The sequence below is a fragment of the Eurosta solidaginis genome, chromosome 5 (genome assembly GCF_040869045.1).
Source record: "Eurosta solidaginis isolate ZX-2024a chromosome 5, ASM4086904v1, whole genome shotgun sequence".
Classification (NCBI taxonomy): Eukaryota; Metazoa; Arthropoda; class Insecta; order Diptera; family Tephritidae; genus Eurosta; species Eurosta solidaginis.
Genome location: NC_090323.1, coordinates 206970097 through 206986215, shown reverse-complemented (window position 1 = coordinate 206986215; position 16119 = coordinate 206970097). Strand labels below are relative to the sequence as shown.

Below are 16119 nucleotides of genomic sequence, written 5' to 3'. Positions count from 1 at the left end.
TTTAACAGAAAAAAAAAAAAAAAATTTACAAAGAACAGAACAAAAAAAAAACAGCACATAGCAATCGTCAAGGACAAGAAACTCGGTGTCCGTCCGCGTGTTCCAGCAACAAAATGTGCAAACAGCGTCTAAATAAAGCTTGTTTGCCTAAAAGTATGCATTGCTTGATAGAATTTGTCTGTCCTGCGTGTTCTTGCATTTCTATTTTGCTTTTCCATCTAAAAAATTATTCGCACAAAATAAATTTTGAAGTTTACGCATCAAGTCAACATTGTGAAAAAATATTTAGATATAGATTTCATTTTGACGCTTTGCAATGTTTTCCATTTCGCTAAGTTTCACTGAATTGTTGCAATGCCCTTTCGTAAATTTTTTTCTTCACGTTTTTATACTCAGTTGAGCAGAGCTCACAGAGTATATTAACTTTGATTGGATAACGGTTGGTTGTACAGGTATAAAGGAATCGAGATAGATATATCAAAATCATCAGTATCGAAAAAAAATTTGATTGAGCTATGTCCGTCCGTCCGTCCGTCTGCCCGTTAACACGATAAGTTGAGTAAATTTTGAGGTATCTTGATGAAACTTGGTATGTAGCTTCCTGGGCACTCATTTCAGATCGCTATTTAAAATGAACGTTATCGGACAATAACCACGCCCACTTTTTCGATATCGAAAATTTCGAAAAACCGAAAAAGTGCGATAATTCATTACCAAAGACGGATAAAGCGATGAAACTTGGTAGGTGAGTTGAATTTATGATGCAAAGTAGAAAATTAGTAAAATTTTGGGCAATGGGCGTAGCACCGCCCACTTTTAAAAGCAGGTAATTTAAAAGTTTTGCAAGCTGTAATTTGGCATTCGTTGAAGATGTCAGGACGAAATTTGGCAGGAAAACGTTACCCCTATTACTATATGTACATATGCTTAATAGAAATTAACAAAATCGGAGAACGGCCACGCCCACTTTAAAAAAAAAAATTTTTTTTAAGTCAAATTTTAACAAAAAATTTAATATCTTTACAGTATGTGAGTCAATTATGTCAACATTCAACTGCAGTAATGATATGGTGTAACAAAATACAAAAATAAAAGAAAATTTCAAAATGGGCGTGGATCCGCCCTTTTTCATTTAATTTGTCTAGGATACTTTTAATGCCATAAGTCGAACAAAAATTGACCAATCCTTGTGAAATTTGGTAGCGGCTTAGATTCTAGGACGATAGCTGTTTTCTGTGAAAAAGGGCGAAATTGGTTGAAGCCACGCCCAGTTTTTATACACAGTCGTTCGTCTGTCCTGCCGCTGAGCCCTTAACACGATAACTTGAGCAAAAATCGATATATATTTACTAAACTTAGTTCACGTACTTATCTGAACTCACTTTGTATTGGTATAAAAAAAGGTCGAAATCCGACAGTGACCACGCCCACTTTTTCGATATCGACAATTACGAAAAATGAAAAAATGCCGTAATTCTATACCAAATACGAAAAAAGGGATGAAACATGGTAATTGGATTGGTTTATTGACGCAAAATATAACTTAAGAAAAAAACTTTGTAAAATGTGTGTGACACCTACCATATTAAGTAGAAGAAAATGAAAAAGTTCTGCAGGGCGAAATCAAAAGCCCTTGGAATATTGGCAGGAATACTGTTCGTGGTATTACATATATAAATAAATTAGCAGTACCCGACAGATGATGTTCTGGGTCACCCTGGTCCACATTTTGGTCGATATCTCGAAAACGCCTTCACATATACAACTACCACCACTCCCTTTAAAAACCCTCATTAATAGCTTTATTAGATACCCATATCGTACAAACACATTATAGAGTCACCCCTGGTCCACCTTTATGGCGATATCTCTAAAAGGCGTCCACCTATAGAACTAAGGCCTACTCCCTTTTAAAATACTCATTATAACCTCTCGTTTGATACCCTTATCGTACAAAGAATTTCTAGAGTCACCCCTGGTCCACCTTTATGGCGATATCTCGAAAAGGCGTCCACCTATAGAACTAAGGCCAACGCCCTTTTAAAATACTCATTATAACCTCTCGTTTGATACCCTTATCGTACAAAGAATTTCAAGAGTCACCCCTGGTCCACCCTTATGGCGATATCTCGAAAAGGCGTCCACCTATAGAACTAAGGCCCACGCCCTTTTAAAACACTCATTAACACCTTTCATTTAATACCCATATCGTACAAACAAAATCTAGAGTCACCCCTGGTCCACCTTTATGGCGATATCTCGAAAAGGCATCCACCTATAGAACTAAGGCCCATTCCCTTTTAAAATACTCATTAAAACCTTTCATTTGATACCCATATCGTACAAAGAAATTCTAGAGTCACCCCTGGTCCACCTTTTGGCGATATCTCAAAAAGGCGTCGACCTATAGAACTAAGGCCCACTCCCTTTTAAAATACTCATTAACACCTTTCATTTGATACCCATATCGTACAAACAAATTCTAGAGTCAGCCCTTGTCCACCTTTATGGCAATATCCCTAAATGGCGTCCGCCTATAGAACTATGGCCCACTCTCTCTTAAAATACTATTTAATACCTTCCATTTGATACGCATGTCATACAAACACATTCCAGGGTTACCCTAGGTTCATTTTCCTACATGGTGATTTTTCCTTATTTTGTCTCCATAGCTCTCAACTGAGTATGTAAGGTTCGGTTACACCCGAACTTAGCCTTCCTTACTTGTTCGATATCATTTTCCGTTCTGTGTCACATATGCTTTTCACAATTTTGAAATGAAACGATTGAATTTATGCATCACGTTTTAGATTTGTAAACTATGGCCAATTATTTTATTTTCATGGCACGCAATGGCGGCGTTTTGCTTATTTTCATCGTCGTTCCCACTCGTCCTTTCTTACTCTTTCTCTTGTGTATTAAAATACATTCATTCCATACTTGTTTATGCATCAGAGTACGCAGCACATGTAATTATTTGTTTGCCGCGAGCCTTTGCAATTCAAAAGCAGCTACTACCTTTCAATTTTTGAAAACTATTGAATTTCAAACCTTTAAAAATTTTCATTGCATATCAATAGGCGCTTTTCGAAATATGCTTTACACGTTACAAACTGTCGACATTGTTGTTGCCCGTTTGTGCTTATTGAATGCACTATTAGGTCATGTACGTATTTACATTCTCATGAAAAACGTTTAAACTGCAAATGTAGAAGCGGCAAAGTTTTTTGCATTAAATGATAGAATTGGACGTGATCTTTGTTGTACGTTATATGCATTAGCTCAGGCAATATGATTAAAAGTGTCCTTTCATCGCAAATTGTTGAGAGAACCAGTTGAATGTCTTGAATTTACGAATCGTTTAGTAAATTTCAATAGTAATCATCTGCAATTTCCTATTTTAATTTTTTTAATTTTTTTTTGAAATTTCCTCTTTATTTATTAGTATCATATGAACATTAGGGTGGTACTTATAAAACCTAGGTAAAAAATATCACATCTACAGTTTGGTTCCGATTGTAGACAGTTAATGAGTGTTTCACAGGTGTCCAAGTTAGGATTGCTCTATAAAAGTTCTTAATTTTCAATACCCAAAAACAATGTTGTTGTTGTTGTAGCGATAAGGTTGCTCCCCGAAGGCTTTGGGTAGTGTTATCGATGTGATGGTCCTTTGCCGAAAACAGATCCGATACGCTTCCCAAGTTCCATGAGGAGCTTGGGGTCACCAGAGCCTCGTCTGTTAGTGAAACAGGATTCACCGTAGATAGGTGAGGTTGACAATTGGGTTTGGAGAAGCTATATATTGCGCTGGCAACCTGAAGGGTTGCGCTACACAGCCCCTTGAATCTGTTATTTTAGTCGCACCTTACGACAGGCATACCTACATGGGGTATATTCTGATCCCCTAACCCGCTGGGGAAAAAACGATAAAACTATCTTATATAATTCTTGTACCGAATAGAAACGGTTAAGACGAGTTGTACAGGCATCCAAATTTGGATTTCCTTATGAACACTCAATATGTTAAATTCTGAACGGGTGTCGCACAGTGACCCGTTAACCATTCCTTATCTGGACCAAAAACTCCAAATTGTTCCGATCATAACAGTTTAAACACTTAAGCGCCAGCTAAGAAAGTTAGTAATTCATTGTCTCGGTCCTCTGAACTATGTGAGCGGTTGCAAGTTTGTAGCTTAAAGAGATGTTTCGTAAGACTTGATCGGAAAACTTCGCCATTTAGTACAAAATTTCTGAATTTCTCGACCTGGGCGGCAACTATAGGCATTTGTCGGTTTATTAATGTATTTTCATCGGTTTCTCAACTACGTATGCGGTACTTACTAAGTTTGTAGCTCAATGATAACTTCGCAGATATTTTAGCAAGATTCTAGATTTGGAACAGTACAATTTTCCTTCATATCCAAATACATGCCACGCCTAGCGGAGCTTTTGTCCATGTATTAAACTTTCATTGGGATCTGAACCATGTTAACAATTTCAGGACTCTAACTCATGGGTAAGCATCTCGACTCGCGCGCCATCCTGTGGCAATTTTTGCGTCCTATGGATTCCAACATTTTTAGGCCCGGTTTTCAGTACAAGTTCAATTCAGTTTGTCAATTAAAATACGCTTAAACTAATTCTGCAGTTTTTCAGTATACTTTAACTGAAGTTTAAGCTGAGCTTAAGCGGCCGATTAGGCAGGGTTAAACTCTAGTTAACCTATCAGTTATTTGCGTTCGTTCGAAATGGCGCCGAATATACCCAACAAGCATTTGGGCTTGAGTACCATTAGAGCTCATCTTGATAACTAGGCACACTTCTAAAATCTCAAGAGTTGTTGCGAAACAGTGGCTCAACTCGAGAGGGCAAAAGAGGGAAGTTTTTATAAAGCAAAAAATTATATTACTTAAGTTGATTCCCAACTTGTGGTTCTCCAACTGGACTCGAATATAAGATTCCATACTACAGTATCTTCACGAAAATAAAATAAAATATCTATTATTTATTTTTGATGAATTACGCTTCATTACTGTTATCAACCAGGTGTTTATTTCTCACAATAAACAGCTGTTGGTTTTGGTAGTACCACCTTAAAGATTTCAACTCCATCTCAACTCGATATCCAACTGGATATCAACTGGAGAAATGTGTTGAATATTCATTTGAGAACTGTATATTTCTCAAAATATCTCAAATGTTGAATAATAGTTTGATAATTATAATAACGTGGGAGATCAACTAAAAATTTTACAAAATTCTCAAAGGTTGGATAGTAGGAGAATGAAGTTGGATATCGACCCGGTTTAAGAATAATTAAATAATGATGTTGGATATCACCTCCGGAACTAGAAATTTTTTTTCCATGTTTGTTGGGTAAACAATATCCAGCTGTTGCCGTATCTACAAATTATCTAGGTAATAAAAAGCCAATGTTGCGCACAAAAGAATCTACCCCAAAAGCGGCCTTAAACAGTGACTGAAAAACTGCTCAGTAGTTTAACTGGAGTTTAAATTTGACTTGAGTTTAAGCAAACTTAGCATAAGCTTAGCTTAACAAACTACTGAAAAAACGGGCTTAATATCGTATAAATTTTCAAGTTCTCTCGACCCGTGCGCCACCTAGACAAATTTTTTTTCCTTTTGTTATATTGTCCGTGTAGCATAACCTGAGTGTAAGATTGCAAGCTTCTAGGTGAACCGAACGCAAGATTCCATATGCTCTTCGTACATTTTCTAAAGATCTCTAAATATTTCGATCCCTCCCTTATCCCTCATGTTGCATTGTCATCGGGTTCTGCAGTGTATTACAAGTCTTAAGACTGTAGCTCCACGGTAAGCTACTCAAAATTAGATTGCAAGATTCACCAATTTTGTACTGAAATTTTTGCAAAAACAAGAAATCGATCTAATACAAGTATTTTTATGAATTTCGGGAAATTCCTGATTATTTGGCTACTTCTGTTAATGTTCACATCTCTGAACTGTCGAATAAATAACTCAAATATTCAGTATAACAAAACGTTCTTTATTTTAACTAATTTGGGAGCAGTACTTTACAATTATCGCGTATATCACTAAAGCATGTTCAAAAACAAGCTGATTGATTATCGCTTGCATCGCGCTGCTTTTATACTCTCAGTTAGCCTCGTTCATCTATTTCTCCTAAGCTCTTGACTTCTCACGAACATGCCTTCTGGAACAGTTGTATCTCATACTTGGTTATTCAGCTATATACATGTATATCTATAGTTTTTGTTTTTCTTCTAACTATATGTAAAAGCTTCTACTCTTAGCTGGGATAACGTGATTGTTTCTCTTTCTTCTTCGCTCTTGTTTGCTAAGTACATATGTGTTTATTTATTAAGAGCTTAGTGATGTCAGAAATGCTAATCTTCGGCCCAGTGTTATGTTAATATTTGCAAATCATGTCATTCATGTTCATATGTTCGAGAAAGTTCAGCTAAGAAACGTCCACCACAACTTTGAAACTTTAAACAAGGATTAACACTTCCAGTTTTAAAACCTCAAATTTCGAATAAAAACATTTTAGTTCAATCTGTATGCACTTGTTAAAGCCGTAATATTCTAATATGTGAAGATAAAATATTTTAAAACTGCAATCCACTTTTTATATTCTTAAATAATCCATTGAACTGTGGATAAATAAATATTTTGTTATTAAATATTTTTTGTTGTTTCCTACATTTTAGCCTTTTTAGTTGGCAACTACTAAACCCATTTTGAGCTCGCAAATATTAATAATAAAATTCCAGTTTCCGTTATTCGACCATAAATACATTTATGCACTATGAATGTGCATTTATTTGTCCATTTCAATGAATACAAATATGAATGTTTGAATTTCTATTATTGCATATTGTATGATATAAATGAACGTGGTTGCCACACTTAGGTCTTTATTCTGCTCCGGAGTTGGAAATTCTTCAAAACTCGTATAGATTATAAAAATCTTTGTTCCGAAAGATGTCTTAGGCTTTTTTCTTTACAAAGTGCAAAAAGCTGTATTCTTTATATGGAAGAAAAGCTTAAACATCTTTGAGAAAAAAATTTGTATTTTTGCTGCTATTAAATACTCGCAAGTTTTTATAGATTAGGTAGAGGAGATTCCAACTTTTCTTTACGACTTGGTACCCTTTTTCATTAATCGTCGATACGTTATCTAAAATTTCGATTGCCTATTGTGTGGGCTTCTATGCATCGGTACCTGGTAAGGCGAGTTTACAACTAAAATCGATAAATTCTTTTACAAAAAGTGATCAAACAGAAAATAACCAAAATGCCAAACGTAAAAAAAACTGCCACTCTCGGTTGTAATGAACCAAGATGGCAACACTTCTTATGAAAATAGAACATATGCAAGCACATACACAATTTAAGTAAGCATAAACTCACAAGCACTTGTATGGCATTCAATGCTTTTTAAATAGTTTTATTGCTTTTAAACTGGGCTGCTATTTAGTTTTCATATTTATGAATCAACATATTTCCCGTCATCGTGAATACTCAAATAATTCAATTATTCAAAAGTTAAACGAGTGGCTTCAATTAATTTCTCTTTTATAATAAAAAATATGCAATTGCAAATTTTCTGTTCTTGAACTTAAAGGCAACCAATAATTTCGAACGAATTAAGTGTGTGATTTTGACTAGATTTTTAGTAGACTTAACAAAAAGTTGGCGGCCACCGTGGTGTGATGGTAGCGTGCTCCGCCTATCACACCGTATGCCCTGGGTTCAACTCCCGGGCAAAGCAACATCAAAATTTTAGAAATAAGATTTTTCAATTAGAAGAAAATTTTTCTAAGCGGGGTCGCCCCTCGGCAGTGTCTGGCAAGCGCTCCGATTGTATTTCTGCCATGAAAAGCTCTCAGTGAAAACTCATCTGCCTTGCAGATGCCGTTCGGGGTCGGCATAAAACATGTAGGTCCCGTCCGGCCAATTTGTAGGGAAAAATCAAGAGGAGCACGACGCAAATTGGAAGAGAAGCTCGGCCTTAGATCTCTTCGGAGGTTATCGCGCCTTACATTTATTTTTTTTTTTTTTAACAAAAAGTTGCTGCGTCAAACGTGCTTGAAAGCTTAATCCCTTGGTCCCGTGATGTTTCAGTATCAGTATTAGATACAGCTTAGATTGATGAACCTTGAGACTTGGACCCTCTTCTTTGGCTCCCTCTGCTCTACCTTATTTCTTCGTAATATATTGACACACACATATGTATATGCAAATCATTGATTCGACCTGCGTTAGGCTATGTAATCCAGGAGGAGCCTCGACCAATATCCTGCCGGCAATTGAATCGACTTGGGTATAATACATCAGCGGATTTTTGAGTGGCAGACCTATATCAGCGGAGTGGAGAGAAACTACGGCTCCGATAAAGGTGAAAAGCTGCACGCCACAGGGTGGTGGTTTTTCTCCTCAGTTTTGGGCTATGGTAGAGGGCGATGTCTTGGCAAATCTGATCAGGCGTAAATTTTTGAATGGACTGAAGGACTTTTCACAGGGTAGCCTGGATGTCGTGACCAGCTGGTCTGAAAAATGCGGATTGGCTAACCACCCCAGCAAACCGAAGCTCGGTTCTGAATCCAGGCCTTTATTGGCGCTGTCTGACAGAAATAAGTACCATAGCATTATTTTGATAGCAAGCTGTTATGAAAGCTTAATGTAGACAGGGACGATTGGCAAATGCTGGCGGCTCTCGCCAAATGTTGTACATAAGCTGTACTATATGGCGGTCAAGCCGACTCTCTTTTGTGGCGTTCTGTTCTGGTGGAGAGCTTCTATTTCGTACAACATCTATTTCGGCACTAAACACAATGCTGAATATGTACCCGCTGGCATCGTGGGTAAAATGACCACATCCCAGCCGGCAATACGGCTTCGACATACAGCTATTTAATGACTGGAACTCCAGCATTCTGACCGACTTCGGCATCATCCCTAACAGGGCAGACATCTGTGCGCCGGCTTTCGCTGTTGTTGCCACATTCGCCACTCATATTGCGCGAAATTAATATGGGGCGGGAGTCTCGTGAACCTGTTCATGTATGGATCCAAGTTGGACGGGAGGGTTGGAAGGTGGTGTATTCTTCCATAAGCTCGGTGTTAGCAGGAAATTTAGGTTGGCCAAACACTGCATCGTCTTCCAGGCGGAGGCCGCTGCTGGAAAGAATGCGGTTGATAGGATGCTATCCACCGCTGTAACTGTTGGGGAATTTAACAACAACTTAAATAGTTAGGCGGCTATAAAAGCGCTAGCTCGGCCATGGCTGCGCATGATTGACCTCCCTTGCGGTGGCAACTTCTACAACTAATTTTTGATAAAAAGTATTTCGATGCCAGGGCATAAGTATATCCATGGCAACTGTCAATCTGATGTCTTGGGCTAGGCAAGCACTGGTAAACTGAACGTATCCACCAGTGGAGACTGAGATCGCGCTGGCCACTTGCTCTCTGCTTCTGGATGGGTGGACGTCGAGCCAGCTAAGAAAACACGGGGCCTCTTGTTGTGGGTCGAGATCTTTCTGGCTCGTTGCCGACTCCCAATTAGGCGAAGGTGTTTCAATGAATAGCTTAGCCATATTTTTAATATAGCTAGGCGTCTTTTAGTTTTAACACCAATAATATCGCGCCTTTTTAGTATTGTGTAGATTACACTAAAAACCTGGCTAGTACAGAAAAACGAGCTGGCCGATAAGCTAGGCCTTCGTTGGTCTAGACTCAGTACGGGTGAGTTTAAGGTTTACCGAGGCCAATGCTTGTAAAAATTGGAAGTGATAACAGTAGTTACAAGTTCTAGCCATCAGTGGTCATCATACAAACAAATGCGATCCTCAACCTTCCATATCAAACCTTAAAGATATTAAGGTTCGAGAGCTTCCCAAATATTGGGTTGTGCTACTTGCCAAAATATATGGAATTTATATTTACAAATTTCACGTATTAAGGAACAAGTTATACATAGTCCAAAACTGGGGAAGTCACTATACTGAAACAAATTTTATGAAATAATTCATGAACAGACTAGTTCTAAAGTAGTAACAGTTTGACCTAGTTCAATGATTTAGTGCACTATGACTAACTTTATATGTAAAGCACATAAAAAGCATTAAATAAAAGTAAGACATAACGAATGGCAGTAAATAAAAATAGTTCATTATATTGTGGCTATAAAAGTAATCAACATCCGTTAGACCTACAGCTTTGTAAACGGGTCAGGTCGTAATCGATCAGTGCTTAAAAATTATATCAGCACAGCTCGCACAAAAGCAAAATATAAACGATATTCGCTTTAAATACAAATAATGTTAAAAAAATAACGAAAATAAAATTAAAGAGATAAAGCAATAAGAATAAAAACAAAAGAGGCTTACCTGCATATTGCGACAACCTGTACGATTTTCCATATATAGCATTTTCAACAATTGCATATGAATGAACGTCTATATGGATGAAGATTTGTGTAGTATGGATATGTACATTTGTATCTACAATTTAATGTATGAATTTATATTCTTGTATCTCTATAAGCAGATTTGCTTGTTTTACTTAGTTGTTATACTGCAACAGAATCAGGAACAGTGCACTATGGAGCAGTTATGCTACTTTTGTGGGCAAAAGTCAATAAACGCCTTAAACCGAATTGTTGAATTAGTTCCCTTTTTCCTACCAACTAACAAACTACCTCATTCTTTTTTCGAAATAGTTGCAAATCTTCACTCACTTGATCGCCTTCTTAACACCTTGTTATCGCCGAGTCATCGGTTTCTTATTGGTTTCTTATCTGCTAGCTATCGAATCTATATTGAAGTTTTATCGGTCTCTGTTTCATAATAAGCCGATGAGTCATCAATAACAAATCAATCAATGAACTTCTGGTAGGAACTGAAAATCAGTGATAACTCTGCGGCAAGTAATCGATAGATACATTTTTGATGGCAAATCGATAAAACTTCGATAAAAAATAAATAACACGCCAAAAATAAATTTGTAACGGAAGGTAGGTATAGTGACTGCGGCGGTGGTCGTCAAAAGAGCTAAAATATATAATATACTTTTTCCGATAGTATACCCAGATCTTAGACTCGTTCTAGCTTGAGACTGGCATTTACACAGCAACTGCTCCACAGCCTCGTTTCCAGTTCCATCCTTACAACTTCTGCAGTGGTCATAATGCGAAATACCAATATTTTTCCTCATGCGTGCCTAAAGCCGGGGTGCAGACCGCTATAAGTTTATGTGTGTCGGTCCTAGATCTACCCAGTAAGTTCTTGATATTGCACAGCCCGTGGTGCTCTTACATTTTCACTGAGCTTTGTTCATGTTAAAATTTCTAACTTGCTCCTTGGCTATTCTCAGGGGGCATGCCTACTTCGACGTTGGTTATTCCCTCATTTCCTTCCGCCGAGCCCTCATCAGCCATCTCATTTTCTTCAATTATCCTATGTCGCAGAGCCCAGATAAAGGAATTTCTCGATTGACGCAGCTATAATTTACTTGCATGCCTCTACTAGCTTGAGCTAGTGTATGGTGTATGGTGCAGCTAGCGTATTTATGCTGCTTGGCTGTTAAAAAATATGGATATTTTGCCAATTATGTTCCGGACCTCGGGTCATTTGCCGGTAGTTTGAATGACATAGAAATCCCTAGGGAATGCGAATAGGTTCCAACCCCTACACATGAGTAAATTTTGGAGCCATCCGCTAAAAAAACCATAACTTTTCGATAGCAAGTCTTTACATTTTTGACAACATCTCTATAACTTACCGATTAGTAATTGATAATTTTTCGACAGTTAATTTATAGCTTCTCGATAGCGATTGAATCACTTTTCGAAAATAAATGGAAAAAAGTCGATAAGTTTTCTATAAAAGTCGATAAATGTCCAATTGCAAACTGATAACATTCCGATAAGGAATTGGTAACATTCCCACAACTTTTGAATATTTTTAAATAACATATCGTTCACTCCTCAATAAGTAATCAACAGCTTTTCGATAATAAGTCGATATAACTCTTGTTATCGACGGCGAGCTTAAAGCACTTCGGTAAAAAACACGTCTATGCCTCGTCGATAACAGACCGATAACTTGTCTGTAATAAATAAATAGCCTTTCTAAAACAAATAGATAACTTTTCGATATCAAATCAATTAACCGCCGATAGGGAAATGGCAACACTCCGATAACAGTCGATACATAATCAAAAATTTCTTGATAACAAAATAAAAAATCTATAAGAAAATTGATAAAAAATTGGGGGAAAGGGGGCAGTACATTCTAATTTTTTTTTACTCCATATTTGGTGATACGCTTCATTGGGTATGATAGGCCTGAGTCTGCTCCTGCAATTTTCTTGGGTCTTGGGTAAACCATTCGTTCGGATTACTGAGAAAAAAATGTTTGATTACGAGGAATTTCAAGTTGGGAAGTGAAGAAAAATTTCAGCTAAAATTTTATACAAATTTGTAACTTCACACTTTCAAGCCGTCCACTGTACATTCTCACTGTCTCCTCGATTGATTTGCCGCTGGTTTATGCTGTTGTTGTTGTTGCTAGCTCATCTTTATGCAACGCAGCAAATCCAATGGGAAGCGCCATACGGCATGCAAATATATTTGACTTTTTCATTTTGTCGCACGTGTTTTTCTTATTTGGTAATTTGAATTCGTTGCTGTTTCTGTATTTTTTTACTTTATTACGACAAGTTGAGGTGAGACTATGTGATTTATGTGGAATTGTGTTTGCTACGAATTTGAAAATTCTTTTGTCCAATTGGCTCAGCGGCTGCTTGACTTACCTGACAGGATGACTTTAGACTTCTCTAGTTCTTTTAAACAATGGATGCTATGATGGTTAGTTGATTGGCAAATACTTTAAATGCAGAGGCGTTAGGAGCTTAAGATTTCAAACGGTGTTTCGGTGTGAAGAATGTTGGAAAGAATTTGTTGTAGCTTATCATCTTAAAGGTAAACTTACTACTAATATTGTGAATGATTGAGATGCTCAATAATGTAATTTTCAATGTACTTACTAGAGTGGCCTCAAATAAAGTTATAAACACATCCCAAGGATATCTCACCGTCTTTCGTCATGGTCCATAAGTTCGAGCCATATATGACTACAAGTATGGTAAAGAACTTTGAAGACGAAATGTTTGTTCTTCAGGAGTGCACGAAATCTTTCACATTTTCGAATTCATATCTGTCTATTCCGCAAAACAAAGTGAGTCTGCTGTATTTTTTTTTTTTTTCAGTTTCGTGGTAGGAGGAACTGTTTAGTGCATAACCTTCCCCCTTTGAAGAGCTACCCACTAAAGCCTTACATCAATTACGTACGCTCTCTATATCAGATTCGTTGTCGCCATGTAGTTCCTACAGGTATCTGCCCCGATCTTGCAATTTCAAATGTCTGGGCATTACTTCCGTGAGAAAATAAAAGGGAATCCTTTCGAGGAGGTGCCACTGCAATTTATAGCTTCTCCAACGCAATTGTCAACTTTATCTACTCGTGGCAAATCCTGTTTATTTAACTAGCGTGGCTCTAGCGACCCGAATTTCCTCAGGGAAAGAGGAACTCGGTGGAGTTAGAAAGTTCAGCGTGGACATATCAAATCGTTCCCAAGATGGTCGAGCCAGTACCTTAATGGGTGTAAGAGAAGGAGTAGAGAATTAGGCCTGTTTGCTAATCTTTAACTCTAGAGGACAATATATCGTTGAATTGTTTCCAAACGAAATGGAATTTTATGCTAAAATCGCGAAAATTCTGGTTCGCCAACCGATTTGTAAAGAATTACTCGAATAGCATTCTGTCATATTTAGTGTAAGTTTCCTTTCTCGTTCACAATAAATCGCAGCGACATGTTCCCAGAAGTCGCTGTGACTGACTGTGACCACATCCGTCTCTTTTAAGCATTCACGCTTATCAATAATGGTAAGCAGAAATCCATTCACAGTAAAAAGAGAACGAGGGCATTTGCATTTCCACATATTAAGCAGATTATTGCGAAACCTACCAATATATAGGAGCACAAATCACGGGTTCATTCATTCATATGATTACTGCTTATTTTTCTGCTGTGCGGCGAGCTGTGATTGGAATTGTGATTGATAATTATTGTTAGTGATTTGGATCATATTGCGCTTCTATAAGTGTTCAGACTAAGTCACAGATAAAAGTCGCTGTGACTGCGAATTCACATTCACATATCAGGTTGTTGCTAAAAAACCGCGGGATCGGCCAACTTTAATTTCTTTGCTAAAACGTACTCACTTTATGTGGATGGAATAATGGATGCGTTCGAGTCCTAATAACTTTTAAGATAGCTGGTATCGCCCCTTTAACATCATCTTCGAACGTTAACGTGATCTTAGAAGCTCGATCGGAGGGTCTCATGAATATAAGGTAAGCTGCAAGATTGTGCAGCTTATGTAAATTCGAACCTTTAGTAGATTTCCAATTATTGTTAAAAATTGTTATACTATGAGCCAAATCGATCAGTTGTACTATGTGCTAGAATATGAGCATAGTTTATGTTTTTTATTTATGTATATAAAATGCAGTTACTATATTAGTATTTATAATATGACGGCATAATCTTTGAATTTATGCACTTTGGTTCTTTTGCCAATGTTAAAGTTAGTGGCAGTAATGGTGATGTTGATGATGGCTGGTTGACTGGCTGACATTGGGTGTGGACGACAGTAGTTCATATTATTGCTTGACTGATTGTATGATGGTTGGCATGGTTGACTGTCAGCATACACTTAGCCAAAAAAAACTGGGTGTGTACAAGCAACACTAACAATATACAAATGTGTCTTGCAACAATATAAATTTGCTGGCTGGCTGTGCAAAGGGAAAAACAGTAGTAGCCCCAATAACAATAACTTACAGCGACAGATTTTATGAAAGCGGATGGGATGGGTGCGAAACATATAGCGAAGGTAGACCTTAAGCCAGGTAGGGCAAACTGACATAAAGGCATAAACATACAGATTGTATAATTGACTGAGCTTTGTCGAACGCATTGCCATGGAAAGTTAATTATAAAACTCAATCATATATTTTGAAGGGCTAATTTCAGTTAGAGTTTATCTATGTATGTGCACACATGTACATTTATATTCACATAAAAAAATGTAGGTGATTATATTAGGCCTGTAATATGCACATAAATATGGATGTACCTGTGTATATTTGTGATACAGTGCCTCAAAATGAAAATCCTCATCGTCTCCTAGCAAACCACGCGAGCCATTCCGACTGTCACCAAATAGCATCATCGGGGAAAGTTAAATCACTCACCATCTTTTCTTATTGATTGGAAATATCCCCCTCCCTCTCCCCCTTCCAAACCGGGCAAGCAAAGTTCGTTTTCGAACAGAATAACTTTTGGACTTGAGCATATCTGTTCGTTCACGTGCTTCATTGTATTTAAACCGTAATATTGCTATGCTGATCTCGCTAAAGTCGAACGATAGAACATTCTTCGCGAACTAAGCAATGAGAAGGAATGCTTCCTTAATAACTTAAGTACGCGCTGTATGTCCGGTAATGAGGCCTCATATCATCTATTTGATTTTGTAATAAAATTTTCGAGAGTTATTCCTGTTAGCCAACAATTCTCTCCTCTCTTAGCGCTCACTTAGATTGGGAAGCGCTGCAATACTCATATTACTAGTTGCTCATCGGAGGTCATTGGAACCCTATTGAATATTCACTGGCGATATTAGTGAGTGCTACCACAGATCGGTTGCATCGTAGGGTCCAACATAGTTTTCAGGAGCAGTTGTAAGTTGCGATAGGAGAAAAAATGTGAACAAATGATATTGCACCGTCTCATTCTGACTGTGATTTACTGTTCTTATATACAGTGGCTGAGCATACAAATAGCAGTGGCAATTTTTATGAAGATTTGTGAATTATATTATTTTTTTTCGCGTTCTACAGTTCAAAAATATCAATGAATTTTGTAGCTGAAACTAAGTAAACAAACTTCAAAAATGTTTTCAAAAAAATTAATAATTCGAGAAAATGTTACGAAAGTTTCGAATTTTTTATTGGAGTTTCCTGAAATTTTCTGAGCACGCAGTTT

General features: G+C 37.3%; 1 protein-coding gene across 2 annotated transcripts in view; it reads left to right on the top strand.

Annotated features, from left to right (window-relative positions):
* Positions 1-16119, top strand: part of nmo (serine/threonine-protein kinase nemo) — a 709728-nt gene that overhangs the window by 583454 nt on the left and 110155 nt on the right. The window lies entirely within an intron of this gene.